This window comes from Talpa occidentalis, unplaced genomic scaffold (genome assembly GCF_014898055.3).
Source record: "Talpa occidentalis isolate TD23 unplaced genomic scaffold, MPIMG_talOcc4v2.1 talOcc4.13, whole genome shotgun sequence".
NCBI classification, from domain to species: Eukaryota; Metazoa; Chordata; class Mammalia; order Eulipotyphla; family Talpidae; genus Talpa; species Talpa occidentalis.
In genome coordinates, this window is record NW_023601322.1 from 82115171 (window position 1) to 82134273 (window position 19103).

The following is a 19103-nucleotide window of genomic DNA, read 5'->3' on the forward strand; positions in this document are numbered from 1 at the left end:
TTATATACTACACAGGGAATTGTTTTAGGAGTTAAAAAATTTATATTAGTGGCTTAACTCTGCAATTTGCTTTTTTCATTCATCACTCTAAGATCTTTCCATGTTAATTTTGCATTTCACTAAATCTGAGTCTCTGTGTTTTAGAAAACAAATTTCATCTATTAACATTTATTTAGATTGTTGCTATTGATGATGATGGTGTTGCAAATCCCCTCTCCATTTTTATTCTTTGCCTCACTTCACTCTTGATTTATGAATGGTCTTTATTTTATTTTTTAGTCTGTTCTTTCAGAAGTAAATCAAAACCTACTAGGTGGCTACTCCTAGTATGCCATCTCTAAATGCATATTTAGTAAAGATATGATTGTTAATGAAAGGATCTTAGCCCATGTTTACTCTGTTTACTTCCCTCCTCTCATGTATTCTAGTATTTTAGTATCCCTGCTTCTAATAGTCAATATTTATATTTGTGAGCACATTATAATTTTCTTTGCTTACTGTTGTTCTTGTTATCCATCTTTTACTTCTGGGATAAACTGTTTTTTTTTCTTTATCAAAGTATAACTTTTAACACATGAATTTTTTTTTTTTTTTTTTTTTTTTTTAGTGCAGTCAGGGTTTTCAAGAGACAAAGAACCCGTAAATCCAGTGGGAGGGAGGTGAAGAGAATGGACAGAGGGAGGAGAGAAGGAGAGAGAGATTAAAGAAGTGGCTCACAGAATTGATGCTGGAGAATCCCAGGGAAGAGCTGCATTTCAGTTAAAGGCTATTTGCTGGCAAAATTCTCTCTTTCAGGGAGGTCAATTTTTTTCTAATAAGGCCTTTAGCCAACTGGATATTGGATGAAGGCATCCACATTATTGAGAGTAATATGTACTACTCAAAGCCCGATTTAAATGTTTATCTCATCTAAAAACACCTCCCCCAGAAACATTTAAAAAAAGTTTGACCAAATATCAGCGTAGTAGGGCCTAACCAAATTGACACCAAAGTCTCTAGATATTATAGTATAATCTCTGAATCTTTAATTGAAAATGATTTATTTCACTTCTGTCATTAAATAATAGGTTAATTCTTTAATGAATTCTGACTTGAGAATATTTTTATTTACTTCCACCAACATTACTTGATCGTCTCTTGTTACTATTACTAAGAATTCTTCCCTCAATCTGATAGCAACTCTGCTGCAAGTGATGTCTTCTCAGATTTTCACTTTGCCCTTTATTTTCTGAAAAAAAAAAAAAAAAAAATCATTTTGAGTGTCTAAGGGTGGATTTTTATATTTTTCTTGGGATTTTCCAATACCTTTAGCTGAGACCCTGTCCTCAACTTTCAAAAGTTCTCAGGCCTAATTATACAAATTTAACCTCCCAGATTTTTTATTTTCTCTTTTGGAAGTTCTCTTGAAATTTCTGTCTACTCTCTCTTAACTTCTCTTTCATGTTTTTGATTTATCTCTCTGATGCATTATGGCAATTTTCTTCAAGTTCTGTCTGCTGAATTACTAAACCTCTCTTCAGTTCTCTGTGGTTTAAAGAGTTTTTTTTTAATAAAAAACTTAATAAAGTTTAATAAAAAAACTTTTATTTTCTAAAATGTCAATTTTTTTTTCAAATCTGCTCCTTTTTTCTTATCTTACAACTTCTAGTCTCTTGTCTTTTTGAGGATATCCAACATACCTAGTTTCAAGCCTCTTTCATAACAACCTATTACTTACAGTTTGAGATGTGTTTATCTTTTTGTTTCTTCCTGTCTGCTCAATTTCCCTTTGGGGTTTGTGTGATTTATCATCCTCAACCAGGAGTCCATCATTACTTTGCTTTTTACTTCTCCCAGACTCTTAGGGGTTTCACAGATTACAAATGATTTTTTGGTTAATTTCTTGGTGTAAGTGAGTCCTACATCAGCTACATAAATGAGAATCTCATACCTATGTACGATAGTGCAGCTTGGGAGTCTGAGTTTTTGAGGGTGAATCTTTTCTCTCTCCTAGTTCTCTCTCTTAGTTCTCAGTATAGCAAGTTCCTTCACTGTTTCTTTAGACAGCGATTAGAAATTTTCTGGTCCTTGTTTCATGGACAGAGAAGTCTGCCTTCATGCCTGGCTTTAAGTAGACATCTCAGTCTCAGCTTTCCATGTACAAGGATCTGAACCATGGACACCCTGCCAGGTGTGTGTTTCAAGCTACAGGTCCCAGCAGTAAGTGCTCTGATGGTTTCACTTCTGTGCATCTTGTGCAAGGTCTCAATCTCTGACGTTTACTTCTCCTCCCTACCTGTTGCCTGAAGCAGTTGTTATATGCTTTAAAATTGGCTAACAGAAAATGTTTTACAATATTTTATCTAGTTTTAATGTTGCCAAAATGGTTAAATGTCTATAGTATATTTTTATTTTTTTAAAGATTTATTTATTTACACAAGAACAGGGGTACATGTCAGATGTGTGGGAGGGTGAGAGGATTCACCAGAGACAGAGCAGGGAACAGAACAGGCAGACAGACTGAAAACACTGCTGAGGGGAGCAGTGGGTGAGACAGGAGAGGTATGCTGTGCCGTGTGGGTATCTCCCTCTCCAGCCTGGAATCGAACCCTCGCTGCAGGGGCTGCAGACAGCTTCACAGCGCTGAGCCACCAGGGAGACCCCTATAGTATATTTTTAAAAATAGATTATTTAAACTTGCAAGAAGATGTTAAAGTCTACCAGCAATTATAATAGGCTTTGTAGAGGGTGACACATCAAAGGTTGGAGGAAACAATCTCTCTGTCAAAACCTGGCAATAAATTTCACCACATATGCATAAATAAATAAAATATTTTTTAAAAAACACTAAATTTTGGTGATTGAACTCTCTCCTTTCTAACCTCTGTGATTTGAGTAGGCTATAATTGGCTTACATCATTCAACTGGACCACAATGTCTAGTTAACTATGTGAGTATGCAACCCAGCTGGAGGCAGTGACATGGAAGAAAATATTCACAGTGTTGTATGTAGGATCCTTTCCACAATTCCTACTGGCAGGAACAGACTCTTACCTAGTATTGACTTTGCTTTTCCTCCAGCACTACTATCTATGGGTCCATCATGTTCGATCAACTGGTACTGAATCCCTCATAAAATTGCATCAGATCAGGGACCCCGCTATACTGCAAAAAAGGGTGCAGGAGATGGGACAGTGACCCAGAACCTATCATATTCTCATATTCTATACCACATAGAAACTGCCAGTCTGATAGAAAGGAATGAAGAGCCAGTTTGGAAGCAATACTTTATAACATTGAGCACCACCCCGTAAGACATGGTATATACTTTTTATCACAGATCTTTTTACTGGTGCTCTTTTTCTCAATAGGAAGAGCACATGGTCTGGGAATCAAGGGTGGAAACCAAAGTTGTTCCTCTTATCATCACCCTCAGTAACATAAAATCCACAATTCAGCAGTTGTAAAGAAAACACTGTATGTTGAAAATGTATTTAACACATCTAATCTGTCGAATATCATAGCTTCGCTAGCTTATCTTAAACCTTAGAACACTCACATTAGCCTATAGCTAAGCAGGATCATCAAACATAATGTCTTTTTTTTTTAAGATTTATTTATTTTATTTATACAACACTGGATACAGTCAGAAGTGCCACAGGGTGAGAGAATTCACCAGAGCCAGAGCAGGGAACAGAACAGGCAGAGTAACAAAATACACTGCTGAGGGGAGCAGTGGGTGCGGCAGGAGAGGTCTGTCGCGCCATGTGGGACCCTCGCTGGCAGCCAGGGATTGAACCTGCACTGCAGAGGACACGGACAGCTTTGCAGCCCAGGGCTCAACCGCTGCACCACCAGGGGAGGCCCAAATACAATGTCTATCTTATAACAAAATGTTGAATAGCTTACATAATGTATTGAATACTGCACTGAAAAAATAAAATGTCCTAATTCAAAGTATGGATATTGCTGAATCCATATTACTTTTGTACTTTCCTAAAGTTGAAGATTTTTAAGACAAACCATTAAGTCACAAAAGTCTGTACAACTATCATCACTATCTAATAACAAAACTTTCATTACCCCATAAAGAAACTCGATGCCCATTAGCGCTTTCCATCTCCCTGGTCCCATCTCCTAGCAACCACTAATATGCTCTCCGTCTCTAGATTACCCTATTCTGGACATCTCATATAACATGTGTCTTTTTTTTTTAATATTTAAAGAGCAGGTTTATTAGGTAAAGGCACAAAAAAGGAAAAGATACTTGCATAGACACAAGTGGGCAGGAAGAGCTGTCCCAAAAGGGACAGGTTTGCTGAGAGAGGCCTGCATGGCTGCAGGCGGGGGCCTTGAGGAGAGCTGCCTCTGCTTAGGGAGAACACTGAGGAGAAGTCCCGGCAAGGTACAGGACACGGGCAGGCAGGGAGGCTGCTGCCCTGCAGAGGGACAGGGTTGCTGAAAAGAGGCACCTGCATAGTCACAGGTGGGCAGACCGAGTGCTGCCTCTTTTTATTCAAACAATTCCATTTGTGATTTCGATAGGCCACATTTCTTTTCAGGCTACAATTCTTTTAAAAATATGTTGGAAACATTCCTACTGATCATTTCTGTAATGCATCCTTAATTTTTCAAAGCATCTCCAGTCTAGAAATGCAGCTCAGTATTCTGTACCTGTCTATTCTAATAACTGCCTTGCCTGAGAAGGGGGTATAACATTACTGTTTGTGTTTGCTGACCTCCAGATATTATAGATTGCTTTTTGTTTTTGTTTTTGTTGCAGTAACATTACTTTACAAGATGTATAGGTTTCAGGTGTACAGTATCTCACCTCAACAGCTGTATATTTTACACCATGCTCACCATCAAATGTCCAATTGTCATCTACCACTAGGTTTTTCTCTCTCCCCTCCTCCTCTGGTAACCACCATTAGTTGTTAGAGTCTAAGAATTTTTTTGTTTGATTCATTACTTCCCCCCTTTATAGTCACAAATGAGTGAAGTTATTCAGTATTTGTCTTTCCCTTTCCTATTTCACTTAACATAATGCTCTTAAGGTCCATCCATGTTGTTGCAAATGGTAAGATTTCATCTTTTTAAAATATATGATTAGTATCCATTATACCATTATACCACATCTTAATCCAGTCATCTACCTCTGGACACTTAGGTTGTTTCCATATTTTGGCTATTATAAATAATGCAGCAATTAACAAAGGGGTGCATATATCTTTTTAAATAGGATTTTCATTTTTTTAATAAATAGAAGTGGAATAGCTATACATGGTATTTTTATTCTTAATTTTTGAGAAATTCCCAATTAAATATTCCCACCAAGAGTGCACAAGGGTTTATCCCCACCAGGGTGGGGACTTATATTCCCACAAGGGTGAGGATTTATATTCCCATTAAGAGTACACAAGGATTTCCTCTTCTTCACATCCTCTCTGATACTTGTCTTTTTAATAACAGCCATTCTCAAAGGTGTGAGGTGATACCTCACTCTGATTTGGATTTGTAGTTCCCTATTAATAAGTGGTGATGAGCATCTTTGCTTGTGCCCTTCAGCCATCTGTATGTCTTCTTTGATAAGATGCTGATTTAGATCCTCTGACCATTTTTCAGTTGGGTTTGTTGTTGTTGAGTTGTATGAGTTGTCAGGGCTTACCTTTCCTAGACTAATTTTCCAAATGGCACTAAAACCATTAGCAATTGCTTTATAGCATTCTCATCCCTTTCACTGCGTATTGTCTGGCTCCTGCCCTGGGCCCACTCATTTATTTTTTCTTTTGGGAAATGGAGGTGTCTTTGCAGAGAACTGATGTCTAAAACAAAGGCTTGCAGTTGAAGGGTTTCTCCAGGCACCCAGGTACTGATAATGTCAGGAAAGGAACCACAAAAATCTGTCTTTTCCTGTCTACTTGCCAAAGTCAACTTCTGTTGCTTATACCTAAGAAAGGTGAAATGGATATAATCCACTATTTTTTAATACTGAGGTAAAAATGGTTTTCAAATCATTGAGTTACATAGGTACAGTTGGAATTTTATAAAAACATAATCCCCACAGTCACAGAGGAATATTTGTATTCCCTGATGCATAAAAGTGTCTAAGCTAAATCTTTGTCTATTGAATCTGTGTTACGTGAAATTTGCTTCTGAGAAAATGTCTATTTATCTAGGTAGTTTTTTTTAAGTAGTAAATTAATGATAAATATGACCAAAAAGATGATCAAAATTGTGTTTTTATTTAATGGAATTCCAAACATTCATATTTCAGCCGTCTTGTCTTCCTTCAAATATTAGACTTTATGTCATTGCAGACCATTAGCAGGAAGTCCACTTTTTCACTACATGTATCTGAGGACTTTCAGTGCCTTTTATTAACTCTGTAATCAAATAATATATTTGATTAGTCCTGCTAACTTCCAGGATTTATGAAAAGTGGTTACAGAAAGTGGAGAAGAAATATGGACGTGTCTTCACTTAACATTCATTCATTTGATATATATTGAGCATCCATTTATATGAGAACAGTGTGAAAGGTTATACTGCTAAGTACAAAGCTGGACCCGATAGCCTAAGAGCTTAAAGCATATTGGGGAGAGGAACAGCTAAAATACTGATGAAAAGATACACAAATTCCACAGATGAGTGCAAAATTTTAACTACGTTGATAGTAAAGAAGGAGAGAGACGTGGTGCCATACGTGTGTGATAGAACTTGAGCGAGTTAGAGGCTAGGAAAAGCTTTTCTAAGGAAGTGACAACTGAGTTGGCAGGTGAGGAATGAGAAGGAACTTAAGAAACGAGGAAAAATACTAGAATACCAGGCAGAAAAGCCACTAATGAGAAAGAACATGGCTCAGAAAAGGAACTGAGAGAACTTGAAACTGTCTGGAGCTAAGAACACAATCACATGGTGAGATGCGACTGAAGAGGTGGTCAGGACCAAGTCATCTAAAGGAGTTTTGAGTTTTTCTTAAGCACAGTTGGAAATGACTCAGATCAAAAGTGGATACAAGAAGAGTTTGGAGGTTACTGTACTAGTCAAAGTGTTTGGACTTTCAAGAATCCTCAGACAAGGGTGTTGTGAAACATCAACTTGCTTTAAAAAAAAATGCCTCTCGAACCAGGGTTTTATGCTTGTTTATCAACTACCTATATATCATCTATATTTTTAGCTTTATAAAAAAATCTCATAATTAATTTTAATTTTTAAAAAATTTTAGTTATTTTTGCTTTTTACTAAGGTCATTGTATATGCTTTAGGAGTTTAGGTTCATATCTCTTCAACTGTATGTGACTACATCGTAAAAAATAAACAAGAATTAAAAAGGCTACATTTTTTGGACTTCTATGACTCACTGTTACTATCTATCTGACTAAACTCAAACTTGCATTTGTTGGAACAGCTCTCACAGAATAAAATTTGCAGACTGCTTCCTGTATTCAAATTCTCACTGATCAGTTCATAAACTGTCTAGCTATTACTGAAACTTTTATTTCAGTCAACACCCTTTCATTTTGCTGAAAATGTAGTCATAGTAGTATAAATTAAATGCTTGTGTGATGTAGCTTTACTGTAATCTTATTTATTTTTTTTTAGAAGTTTCTTTTTTTTTTTTTTAAAGATTTTATTTATTTATACAAGCACTGGGTATAGTCAGAAGTGCGGGAGGGTGAGTGAATTCACCAGAGCCAGAGTGGGGAGCAGAGCAGGCAGACGGACGAAGTACACTGCTGAGGGGAGCAGTGGGCGGCAGGAGAGGTCTGCACGCCATGTGGGACCCTCCTCCGGTGGCCGGGGAGCAGCCGGGGATCGAACCGGTGCTGCAGAGGCTGCGGGCAGCTTTGCAACCCAGAGCTCAACTGCTGTGCCACCGGGGAGGCCCTTTACTGTAATCCTAGACTTGATTAATATAACCTCAATTTATACAGGGCAGGTGAGGGTCCTGTAGTCTTCCATGCTAACTCCTGGGACATCCCACCCAGCCCTGCGTGATACATTCACAAAAAGTCCTGAATGAATGTGTAGAGGGTAGTGAGATTAACAAGGACTTGTTCTTGATGACAAATAGCTTGTTCTAGAAAAAAGGGGACACTTAGCTTGGAAAAGATAACTTGAAAGTTGCCTTCAAATATTTGAAAGGCTGTCATGTTAGAGATGGATTAGATTTTAGATTATTTCCCTCTGGAGTCATTAGAATACTCCATCTGTAGTCAGCTAGTATACAACTCAATGGGGACATAACTTCCTTTTTCATAAGACTGGAAATGTCACAAAAGATTGCAATCGCTTTCTTAGAAGACCCATCCCACCACTGGCTTATGTTATACTTTCCATCAGTTCTTTCCGTCAGATCCATATTTAAGATAGATCTGCCCAATTCTGCGCATGCAAACTTACACTTTGCACTTTTGTGACCTGATATCCATTTCTCCTTATTAAATGAAGTTTTGTTAGCTTTGCTCTTCAAATTGAGGTTACTGAGAATTTAAAAAAGATTTTTTGGTAATACTAATTGTCTTTTCTCCTGACTATTCAAAATCCACACGTACAATTGTTCTACATGTCATCCAAGATGAAACTAAGTGTAAACTACTGAAGGATTTGACTAAAAAAGGTCCCTCTAATTTCATGCCAATTCATAAATTAATTTTTTTTTCATTTTTTTCTCCCATTATATTATCACAAAGTTAAGGCACACCATTTTTAGGACATTTCCTTCAAGAGCAGGTAAAAAGCATTACTGAAAAATAAAATTAACTTTATTTAATATGAATTAATTATTCTTAGTGCAACCCTGCTGGGCTAATTTCTATCATTTTCTAAATACTTCCAAATTATTTATATACCCTGAATGTGTTTCTTATTGCTGTAGATTATTATCAAATCAGTTTAATGGTATTTTATTTTTTGGAGTATGTCTGTATCCTTTTGAAAACTGGTACTTTTTTTTTTCTACTTCCCAGTCTTCTGGCTTTGCTCCCATTTTCTGAATTCCTCAAAAATCTCTCACAGACTTTGCATGAATGCACCTGCAGGGTCGTTCAGTTACTACAGCTGTAATGTGTCTGAGCTGAGGCACCTAAGCTTAATCAGAACAGCATAATTATTACACTGATCACACAGGGGGGTTAATTTGTAGAGTTGGTGAAAACTGAGTAGAACCAAAAGTCCTCTTGAAATCTCTTAAATTGCCCACAGAGAATATGATTTTGCTATGCAATTCTGCCCACATAATATGACTATACACCATGTGACACAGTACATTGTAACACACACCTATGTAATGTACAGCCTAATATATAGTCTAGAGAAAAGAGCTGTGAAAAAACACAGAGCACACAGGACTGTAACTTAGTGAGGTGGCAGCAAACCCCAGGGTTTTGTGCCAGGCAGACTGTAGCGTTTGCGGTGCTCTCAGAGAATAGGAGAGAAACTTCCCAATTTTTTTGTCTTTTGGTTTTTGTAGTTGCATCCCATGAATAAAATGTCCCTCAATGGCATGCTAGGGACACTGTTGTCCATGGCTCTCTCTTCCTCAAGCATGCTTTCTTTTGCTCTGATGGAGGGGGGTGCACAAAAAATCTCAAAGGATAGAAGGATTATGTGGTAACCTTTAGTCAAAAAAGAATCCTGCCTGTCATGTGTGGCAGATTTTTATTTCCCACTGCACTTTCTTTCCCTCGTGAATTCTGTTAAGAATTATTATACGATGAGTTCATCATGCAGCATCATGTTGATCTCTTCCTTGATATTGTCGAACATTACTCACACTCCAAAACCTTGCTATTAAAGGGAATTCCCTCCAGCTGGAAAAGACATGAAAGGAGACCTGAACTCTCAGTCTCTTAAATGTCACGGTGGTGGGGTAAAATCTTTTTGTATTTTTGTGTAGAAGGACTGGGGTGTAGGCCAGAGGTGCAGGGGGTGGGGGATTCATTAGCTTGGGGAGCAGAACAGACGGAGCTACTGAAATACACTGCTGAGGGGAGCAGCAGGCGAGACAGGACAGGTGTACTGCACCATGTGGGTAGCTCCCTGGCCAGAGCTCGAACCCAGGCCATAGCGGTGGTGGTAGCGCTGAGACTTAACCCTTAGGCCACCAGGGAATTTAAAAGTCCTGCAATTTCGCTAATGGAAAGAAGGAAGTGCTAGAAACTTCCAAACAGATTCAGATGAGAGAAGCCTTAGGTCAAATTCTATCTGTTTGGGCAAAGAAATGGGAAACCTTTAGCGACTGCACAGATAATTCAGAGAATATTCTCTTCTCATCCCTCGTCCCCACTCCAGCTATTAAGGACAGTATTTAACACAAACCAAACTTCATGCAGTTTGCCTTTCCTCTACCTTCCATCCACTGTGTAGTTGCTCACTCAATTCTCATTCAAATACCAAACAGGTAATGTGGACTGGCCTCCTGATACACTGCCCCTGAGACCCAAAATACTATCAGGCTGAGCCAAACCTAGACAGTGCCACACCGATCTCGGAGTGGACTCTGGATGTATTTGATGCCTCTGGTAAATAAGGTACAGTGAGATTAAGGCTGCTGTTATTCCGAAGCAGTGGGAACAGGGGGCCTGCGGGGAGTGGAGTCTGTGTGGGTAAACCATCCCTTGTAAGGGGTCAGTACAGCAGGAAAAGAGGCAAAAGAGAAAAACCTGCTGTGAAATACTTCATTTTTGTGATTCTCTAGCAATTTACAAAAGCAATGGCACATAAGGGAAGTTTCCGTCTCTTTGGGGAATCATAAATAAAATAGTGGTGTAATCAAAGGACAGAAGAAAAAAGAGGCTTCAGGTATTTAATACTTATTTACTTCCTTCTCCATTATGTATGACTGCTGGGCAGGCAGGAGGGCTACAGAAAACAATAACTCAGCCTGTCCTGCCTGCCAGAGCCTTCCAAATTCTGAGCCCGTTGCTCTAATTTACTGCTTTCTACTCGGTGACTACAGAAGGTTTGAAAAGGTCTTCAGAAAAAAAAAAAAAAAAATTGGCAATGTTTCTGCTGGATTTGCTATCAGGGTTTGTTCATCTCTGACTGATAGTGATAGTGCTCTCTGCAGTTTAGATCTCTACCAGTCTCCAGAGAGTCCATACTTCTGAGGGAGCGAACTTCCAGAAGCTTCTATCTGAGGTGAGGGGAGTCAAGAATAAAGACAGTGCTTTAACTGGCCTCCCTGCTGCCTGAGAGGTGTGAGGAGCATTAAGACAACCTTGTGAGAATGGAGAGGCCTCTTTTCTCCCACCCATCAGCCCGGGATTCATAACTCAGACAATTTCTTTAAGCCTGTAACCACCAAAGCTACTGTCAAGACAGAATGAATGCCGTGCCCTGGTATTTTACCTGCATGCCCCAAATATGCTGACTGATAATTGCAATGAACCTAACAGACCAGGATATAATACATATTGACCTTATAATGACCATAACTGCTGGAAAGCTGGGGCAATTGAGATAGTTATCAATTAAAAAGCAACCACTCATTTACTGATAAACAGACAAGCAAAGGCAAGGACAGATAAAAATTCAGCTGTGCTGACAGGACCCACCTAAATTAAAATTAACAGGCGGGGCTGATAATATTCCTTTAAAAAGTGGTATAAATACAGGTACTGAATTTGAGATGTGTATGACATCCTGGCTGTAGCCCTGAAGCCATCTCCAGGACTCTCCCTCTGAGAGGTGGCCTTCCTTTTCTTACAGGGTGACAGAAGCCAGGAACTTCCTGGACTGGGTCCTACCTGCCGTGCTTTGCCACTGTCTCCAGTCTTGCCAAGAGATTAGTGATCCTCCCTTTTTTTTTTTGCTCACTGAATTGCAAGCTTATATTATTGTAATGTGGTTCCCCCAATAAATTTATGTTATATTCTATGCATTTGACTTCAGTCAGAAACTGAAATTCCCACTTGATGCAATTTAGCATTCTAGAGATCCTGAAACTGATTCAAACAAACAAACAAACAAACAAAACACAGGAAGATCATTATGTAGTGAAAGGGAAGGTCCACCAGGTGGGCTTTGCAGAAAAAGGACAGGTGATGGCAGCTCAGGCATATCCAGAAACTTGAGATGAGCAAGTCTGTGCTTTAGGTTGCATCCCTAACAGTTAAAGGGCAATTCTATTATTTTTTCTAAAGTGTGATTTTAAATTCTTCCTCAGGGGAATCAGCCTATTCCTCTCTATAATGGAGACTTTTTGAAATGCTTTGGAAATGAACCTCCTAACATTTTTTCCAAGGATCCTAATAAATTTGCAACCCCAAGAAATACACATTCTTTGTGTCTCCCTGACTGGGGGTCCTCTTTGAGTGAGAAGCAATTATGACTTTCTTTATAGGCAACTGCTAGAGGGCCCTTCTAGGACTTTACTATGACATTACCAATAAATTTTCCAACTATAATCTGATACACCATATTAGAATGAAACAGTGTTTTATGAGCACCATAATTTCTAAATAATCTCAATATTACTTAACATCTCATTACAGCAGAAGATCTTACGTTTTCATAAGTCATCCCTGTTCAGGTATCACAAATACAGTACTAAAGACATTGTCACTTCTGTCAGGCAATTCAATGGTAGAGATAAGTGTGAAAGGCGTATTTCTATGTTAAAAGTGAGGTATGAATATGAATCAATGAAAGAACTGTAAGACTGTGGAGGGTTATGAAAGTCAGGACACTGTTACTTGTTTCTGTCACCATCAGTGATGGAAAAAAGTGATCATTGATCTTCTGGACAAAATTTCAGTTTTGACATAAACCATGTATTTCCCCAAGTCCTCAGGAAAACAGGGTCATGGTCATAGAATTATTTGCATCAAAGATATTTCCCACATGAAGAAGAAATTTGTCTTAGTAAAATGGCATGAGTTTACCCATAGTTATTAGTCTGGAATTAGGATTTGAAGAGCTACCAATTACCATTATCTTTCATGTGGATGGCGAGATAGGAAGCAAATATGATGGGACAACTATGACTGAATAAGAGAGCAGCTATTTGAATGTGGCTTTAGCAGACTGGCTGTTATTGCTATGGGACTGGAACCAATAGGGTCAAAACCAGGGAGAAGCAAAGCTTGGTGGCAAAGCAGAAGCATAAATGTCTGACCTCAGAGTCCCTGCCTCCTTAGGTTTTATGCCTCTACTGTCAGTCCAAGCCCAGGAAAGAAAGATCAGTTATGTGAGTTTAGAGCACTGTATATCTATGTTGAAGACTAACTGTATGTCCACAATCTAAAAATTCAAACCATGCACAGTCTTGGAAATTTTATCTAGTTATGCTATATTATCCCGCACTCTGGTTAAATCTCCTACTCCATAATATAAAATTGTCTCTAGTTAAGTAAGTCAAATGTTTAAGAAAAATAAAATAATGCTGTTTTGGGAGAGTTGCTACAGAAGCAGTGGTAGAAAAATGACTTTATGACATGACTGATAAATCTTCTTCCACAAAACTATTTCTGCTAGTATTTCCTGAATAGCTGCATATCATAGGTAAGATGCATATTGATTTTAAGTGACATGTTTGAGGCACAAAATTTACCTATTAATCTGCTTTATAACTTCTTATCAAAATAGTATAACCAAGTCAGTTGCTTAGTACATAATTTTTGAAGTGACTGAAATTTACTTTTTTTTAAAAAGATTTATTTATTTATTTATACAAGCACTGGGTACAGTCAGAAGTATGGGAGGGTGAGAGAATTCACCAGAGTCAGAGCAGAGAGCAGAGCAGGCAGACTGACGAAGTACACTGCTGAGGGGAGCAGCGGGCGGTAGGAAAGGTCTGCGCGCCATGTGGGACACTCACCTGGTGGCCGGGTATTGAACCGGCTCTGCAGAGGCTGTGGGTAGCTTCGCAACCCAGCACTCAACTACTGCACCACCGGGGAGCCCTGAAATTTATTTTTTAATGTCACACAATGTTGTGGTGTAAGTTGCTCAAGAATCTCCTCAATGTCTTTTCCAAAGGTATAAGAAGAAAAAAATATGGATTCTTTAGTAGTGAAAGGTTGACAGAAAACCTGTGAGGATAATTTAAGGTGAAAAAAAATGTTTTCTTGCAAGTGGTTGATTTTACAGTCACCAGTGGAACCCAGAGCTGAGTGCTAGAGTCAAATAACATGTCCATGAGATCTCTCTCATGAGCACAACTGCTGCTCTACCCCTGGAGTACAAAGATGCAGGCTCAAGGGTACAGATACTCAGTATTTTTCTTCCCTTTTCTAGTCTTTCCTTCTTCCCTTTGGGGGTGTGCTTAACTCTAAAATAAGTATTGTCTACTTTTCTTCAGAGCAGCAAAGATCTGCTCTGTGTACGTGTGTTTCAAACTTTAGCCTCAGTTCTGTTACAATAGTTATCTACGATGGTATTTTCTTAAAGTAAATAACTGGTATCTGCAAAAATTTTAAGATAGCTTACTTAGTAGTATGCCAGTTTCCTTTTCACAAAGTTGACAAAGATTTTCTGCTTCCTACAAAGCCAAAAAGGATGACTGTATTTCAGCAACTTTAGGCAAATTACAAATATCACAACTACACATAAGCAAACTGTTTCAATGTCAAAGGTTCAATAGGAGGGAGAAGCTATGTGCTGATGACAGCAATAATTCACGTTTCCAAGTATGCCTGCCATCTCTTCTCTGCAGACACATTTCTTCCGAGCCACTGGTGGAAGCTTCCCAGGGAGATGCGGCGTTATTCCCTCATGGCAGACAGGAGGAGGACGCTGTGAGGACGCTGATGCCACCTGGCAGCACTGGTGGCACAGCCTGCTGGAAAGGCACACACTGGAACCCAAGTCTCATCAGAGGGCAGCTGTGACATATTTCAAAGGTGTACTGCAAATTTCACATGAGGGGTCTTTAAAATAATTGAGAGTCTCTGTGGATTTCACAGATTTTTAATTAAGAGCCAATGCCGCTTCTTTGGAAAAATCAAGACTATTTGCCTATTTATTGGATGTGAAAGTAGACAGAGACTTGTGGACACATTTAAAAAATAATCTGCAACTGATTATGCAATTTTCAAATTTAATAAGCTAGTATTCATAACTACCTATTGTCAAAAACAGAAAACTAAGCCAAAACACAAGTTGGTTGTTATTTCACAATGAATAGAAGTGATACTGCTTTGCAGACTTCTCCCCAAGGTCAACTTTCTTATATCACTTATAATCTTAATTGTTTATCTTGCATGTTCCATGATGTGAACAAATGAAATGATAGTGATAATGGAACACACAGGGAAATATAAATCTATACATCTGTCTCTGTACTATAGGATCCCAAGTGAAAATGGGAGAAACATCCATCTTTTCTGTTAACTTCATTAGCTGTTGTCTTCCAGAGAGGGTTTCTAGATCCAAGTTACCCACAATTGAGAACAATCAGTGGGGATGGCTTTTCAGGTCACGGATCACAGATGCAGCAGACACTCCAAGAAGCATCCAGGCTCTCTTTCAGCCTTCACGGAAGTATGTCTGAACGACAAACATGAGTTGTGGGCTCTGAGGCTTATTGGGGGTAACAAAATTCATCTCTTTGCCCCAGTGACTTTGTTCTTGCCACAGGAAGGCCTAGTGTTTGTGGAACTTGAATTTTATAGATTGTGGGAGCCTTGTTTAAGCAAAATACTGCAGAAATTGCAATAAAAAATTCATTCCAGGATCTTGAGATGCTGAAATTCATGGTAAACTAGCCTCAGGATCTTATATGAAAGTTTAAGTTCCACTCCTGATAGGCAGGGCATAATTGTTTCCTAAGTTTGTCAGGAAGACAATATGTCTCCTTCACTGTCAGAGTAAGGTCTAAAGGCAATGGAATCAACTTTTAGGGAAATGCTGAGTAGCTGATCAAATAGGAATAGAAAATCAGACTTTTATTTCTTTTCATACCTTCTCTACAAAATGCTAATCTGAAATGTCTGTATAGTTAAAGAGACAAGTAGTTCTGAAAGCACATTTAACCTTTCTTTTTAATCAGCTACATAACCCCATTTTTATCCTTTTTCTAGTATACTAACCAGTCATTCCAATCTGAAAGAACAATTCCCACTTGTAGCTCCAGGACTGTGAACTGAGTTGAAAGCAGATGGTGAAATTTGATGGTTGTAGGATGACAGCCTATCTGTAAGTTACCCACTGGCCTCCACAGCAGTGTGCCATGTCTACACAGGGACTCTGGGAGCCCTGTATCCTGCAGGTTAGCCATGTCCTAGTGGGTTTGGGAGGACAAGTCCCTTCAGGGAGACGTACTCAAACGCTTTCTTAATTCCAAATCACTCTATCTAAACTTTTCAGCTAAAGTCGACTCAGTTCAAAAGCAGTGGCAATATTCTCCAGAAGTGGTAGATATAAAGTATATTAAACTTCAGGCAGGAAGGGGTCAGTACCAGGGCATTATGCGTAGGAAGAAAGAGTCCTATTCACCAGCATGTAGCTGATTCCCTTGGCGGCTAGGTGGAATTTGACAGGCCTGTGCTTTCAGCTTTTCTCCATACTCCCTGCCCCTTGGCGTCTTCTTAGGGGGCTCTTTTACACAAATCGCTCTTAATCTCTTACTCTCTCTCATGAAATAAAAACTCAATCAAACGTGTGTGTGTATTTCTTTGTAGTATGGTTTCCTAGAGGAACAGTCCCCCGTCTCCCAGGCATTGTCTCACTGCTCTGAACATTATTCACTAAGTGGCATATTTTAGCACTTAAGAGGAGAGACGACTAACACCAATTGGCTGCATTCAAAAATAGGATCAGGGCCATATGGATGTAATGGGAGTTAAGTTAATGCTCTTATAATTTCAAGAACACTGTCAGGAATAAGGTCTGGTTGATGTCAGAGGTTGGCCAACACTGAGACCATCCAGCAGTTTGCTCGTATGAACTCCTCCCTGGACCACTACAGGGGAAAAAAGCTGTACTTTACCAAAATGAATGATGGGAATTAAAGAACAGGAAGACAAAAGCAGATTGAAATCACTCTGAACCTCTTACTTCACAGAATTGTTATGAGAATGAATAGACACTATCTACAGGATTGTCTTTTATAAGCTCTAAATCCTATTCAAAATGCAGGCATTGGAATTGCCTGAGGCTGGGACCTGTATAAAGGGTTATATGGGAGACAGTGAGGGGAAGATCTGTTTTTTAACCTGAAGAGTAACCCACTGTCATATTCATTCCTTCAAACAAAAGTTGACTCGCCTATGGATGAATGAGAAAACTTCTGTGGGTGGTGCACGGATGTGGGTGATAAACAAGACGGGGGTGGATGTGTCCAAAATCTGCTTGGATGGCGGCCTCACACATGGTTTATATATGGCCAAGTACATATTAAGGGCTGAGGACAGATGTCTTACTGAAACAGGGCTAAACACAGAATGGGGGAACACTTACATTCATTAAATAAATGAATAATATCTGTAGTTCTGCCTTTTCTACTTTACAAGGAGGGAGGGGTCATCAAGTCAAATGAACTAACTAACAGTAATTCATAAAACTAACAGTAATTTCATAAAAAGATAGATTTCTCCCCAATGAGAGACTATCATATAATCTTTAGCTTGGTCAAGATAAAGAATTTTGAAAAGTTTTCCGGTGTCATCTATCCATCTGTCCATCTGTCCATCCTCCCTCCCACAAGTACCTGAGTGACTGCTACATCCCAGGTTTCTCAGCTATATTCAGGATACATGAAGATGAGTGAAACATGATTCCTTTCCTTTGCTATGGTCACACAGCACCTACTTTTGCTGGAATTGTAACCATCACTGTATAGAAGGCAGTGGAAAGGGAACATGCAATTACTTTGAGAGCCAGAGTAAGCAGCACTCGGACAGTGCCAGACCCTGTAAGGGCTGTTTTCATGGCTGAAGTTTAAGACAACAGACACACTTAACAGGGCGGTTAAAGAATGGTGTAGGGCCTCCCTGGTGGTGCAGTGGGTTGAGCGCAGCAATGTGAAGCTGTCCACAGCCTCTGCAAGCGCAGGTTCAATTCCCAGTCGGCCAGGGAGATACCCACATGGCATGGCATTCCGCTCCTGTCTTGCCCGCTGCTCCCCTCAGCAGTGCTTTCGGACCATCTATCTATTCTGCTCCTTGCTCTCTCTGGTGAATCCTCTCACCCTCCTGCGCCTCTGGCCTGTACCCCAGCCAGAAATAAATATATCTTAAAAAAAAAGAATGGTGTCATGTGTGCTGGAAGGTGTGACTTCAGAGGTAAGTCACATTGCAAAGAAAAAAACAGTTAAATCACACATGGACACTTGTATGTGCACACAAACACTGTGAGAAAGAGGGTGCAAAACCAGAGACACAGAGAAAGGAAGCATTTCAGCTTCATTCTACCCTTTTCAGTCTATCAGGAGAGAGAGCTGGAGATTCATGTTCTACTCCCTTTACAATATTGTTAAGTTCTGTTAAAAAGAACTTAAATTCTGAGCATCCTGGCATACCTCTCACTGAGCATATAGAGTTTCACAGGTTTTCCTGTTTATACCACATGGACTGAGTATCTATCAACAATCTCGAAATTGTATTCAGCCAGCTAGGGAGGGAGGGAGGGAGGATGTGGATATGTGTATGTGTGTGTGTGTGTGTCTGTGTGTGTGTACATATGTTTACGTGCTGTGAGGTGGGCAGATAAATTAGGATTATTTTTTAAATCATAGGTGGTGAAGCACTGGATCTTAAAATCAACTTAGTGGATCAAAACCAGAAATTTAAAAATATCAAGTAAGAGTAAAGTGGGAATCAAAAATGAAAGGACAGCACATGCTGTAAATAGAAGTCTTTTTTTGGGTAAACATTTTCTTTCCATTTGAAGTCTAATCTCTGTGTGTGCATACTTACTAGAATGTGATACAAAGTTATTTCTCATGAGGTCTAAGTGAAAACAAATTGAAAGCCTGGGGTGCCAACGCTGGTGTAACCCCCAGACCAGGTGAGGGGCTTCGCTCAGCCAGGCATATGGCCTCAGGGTCTGATCACACCACAATCGCTGCTGAGGTTGTAGGCTGGGCACTGAGTGTTAGGAAAGGCACTGGGTAAACAGCACAATGAGTCCTTCAGAGCTATGCTTAGAAATTCTAAATGTTGCAAAGAGAACAGGGT

The 19103-nt window shown here is 39.3% G+C and overlaps 1 long non-coding RNA gene across 2 annotated transcripts in view; it reads right to left on the reverse strand.

Annotated features, from left to right (window-relative positions):
- Positions 1–1089: 1089 nt before the first annotated feature.
- LOC119242747 (uncharacterized) overlaps positions 1090–19103 on the reverse strand; it is a 77946-nt gene continuing 59932 nt past the window's right edge. Inside the window, exon 6 of one of the 2 annotated variants that reach the window (XR_008551497.1) lies at positions 1090–1228. This is a non-coding gene — a long non-coding RNA (uncharacterized LOC119242747). The remainder of the gene's footprint in view (positions 1229–19103) is intronic. The other variant, XR_008551498.1, reaches the window with a different exon arrangement.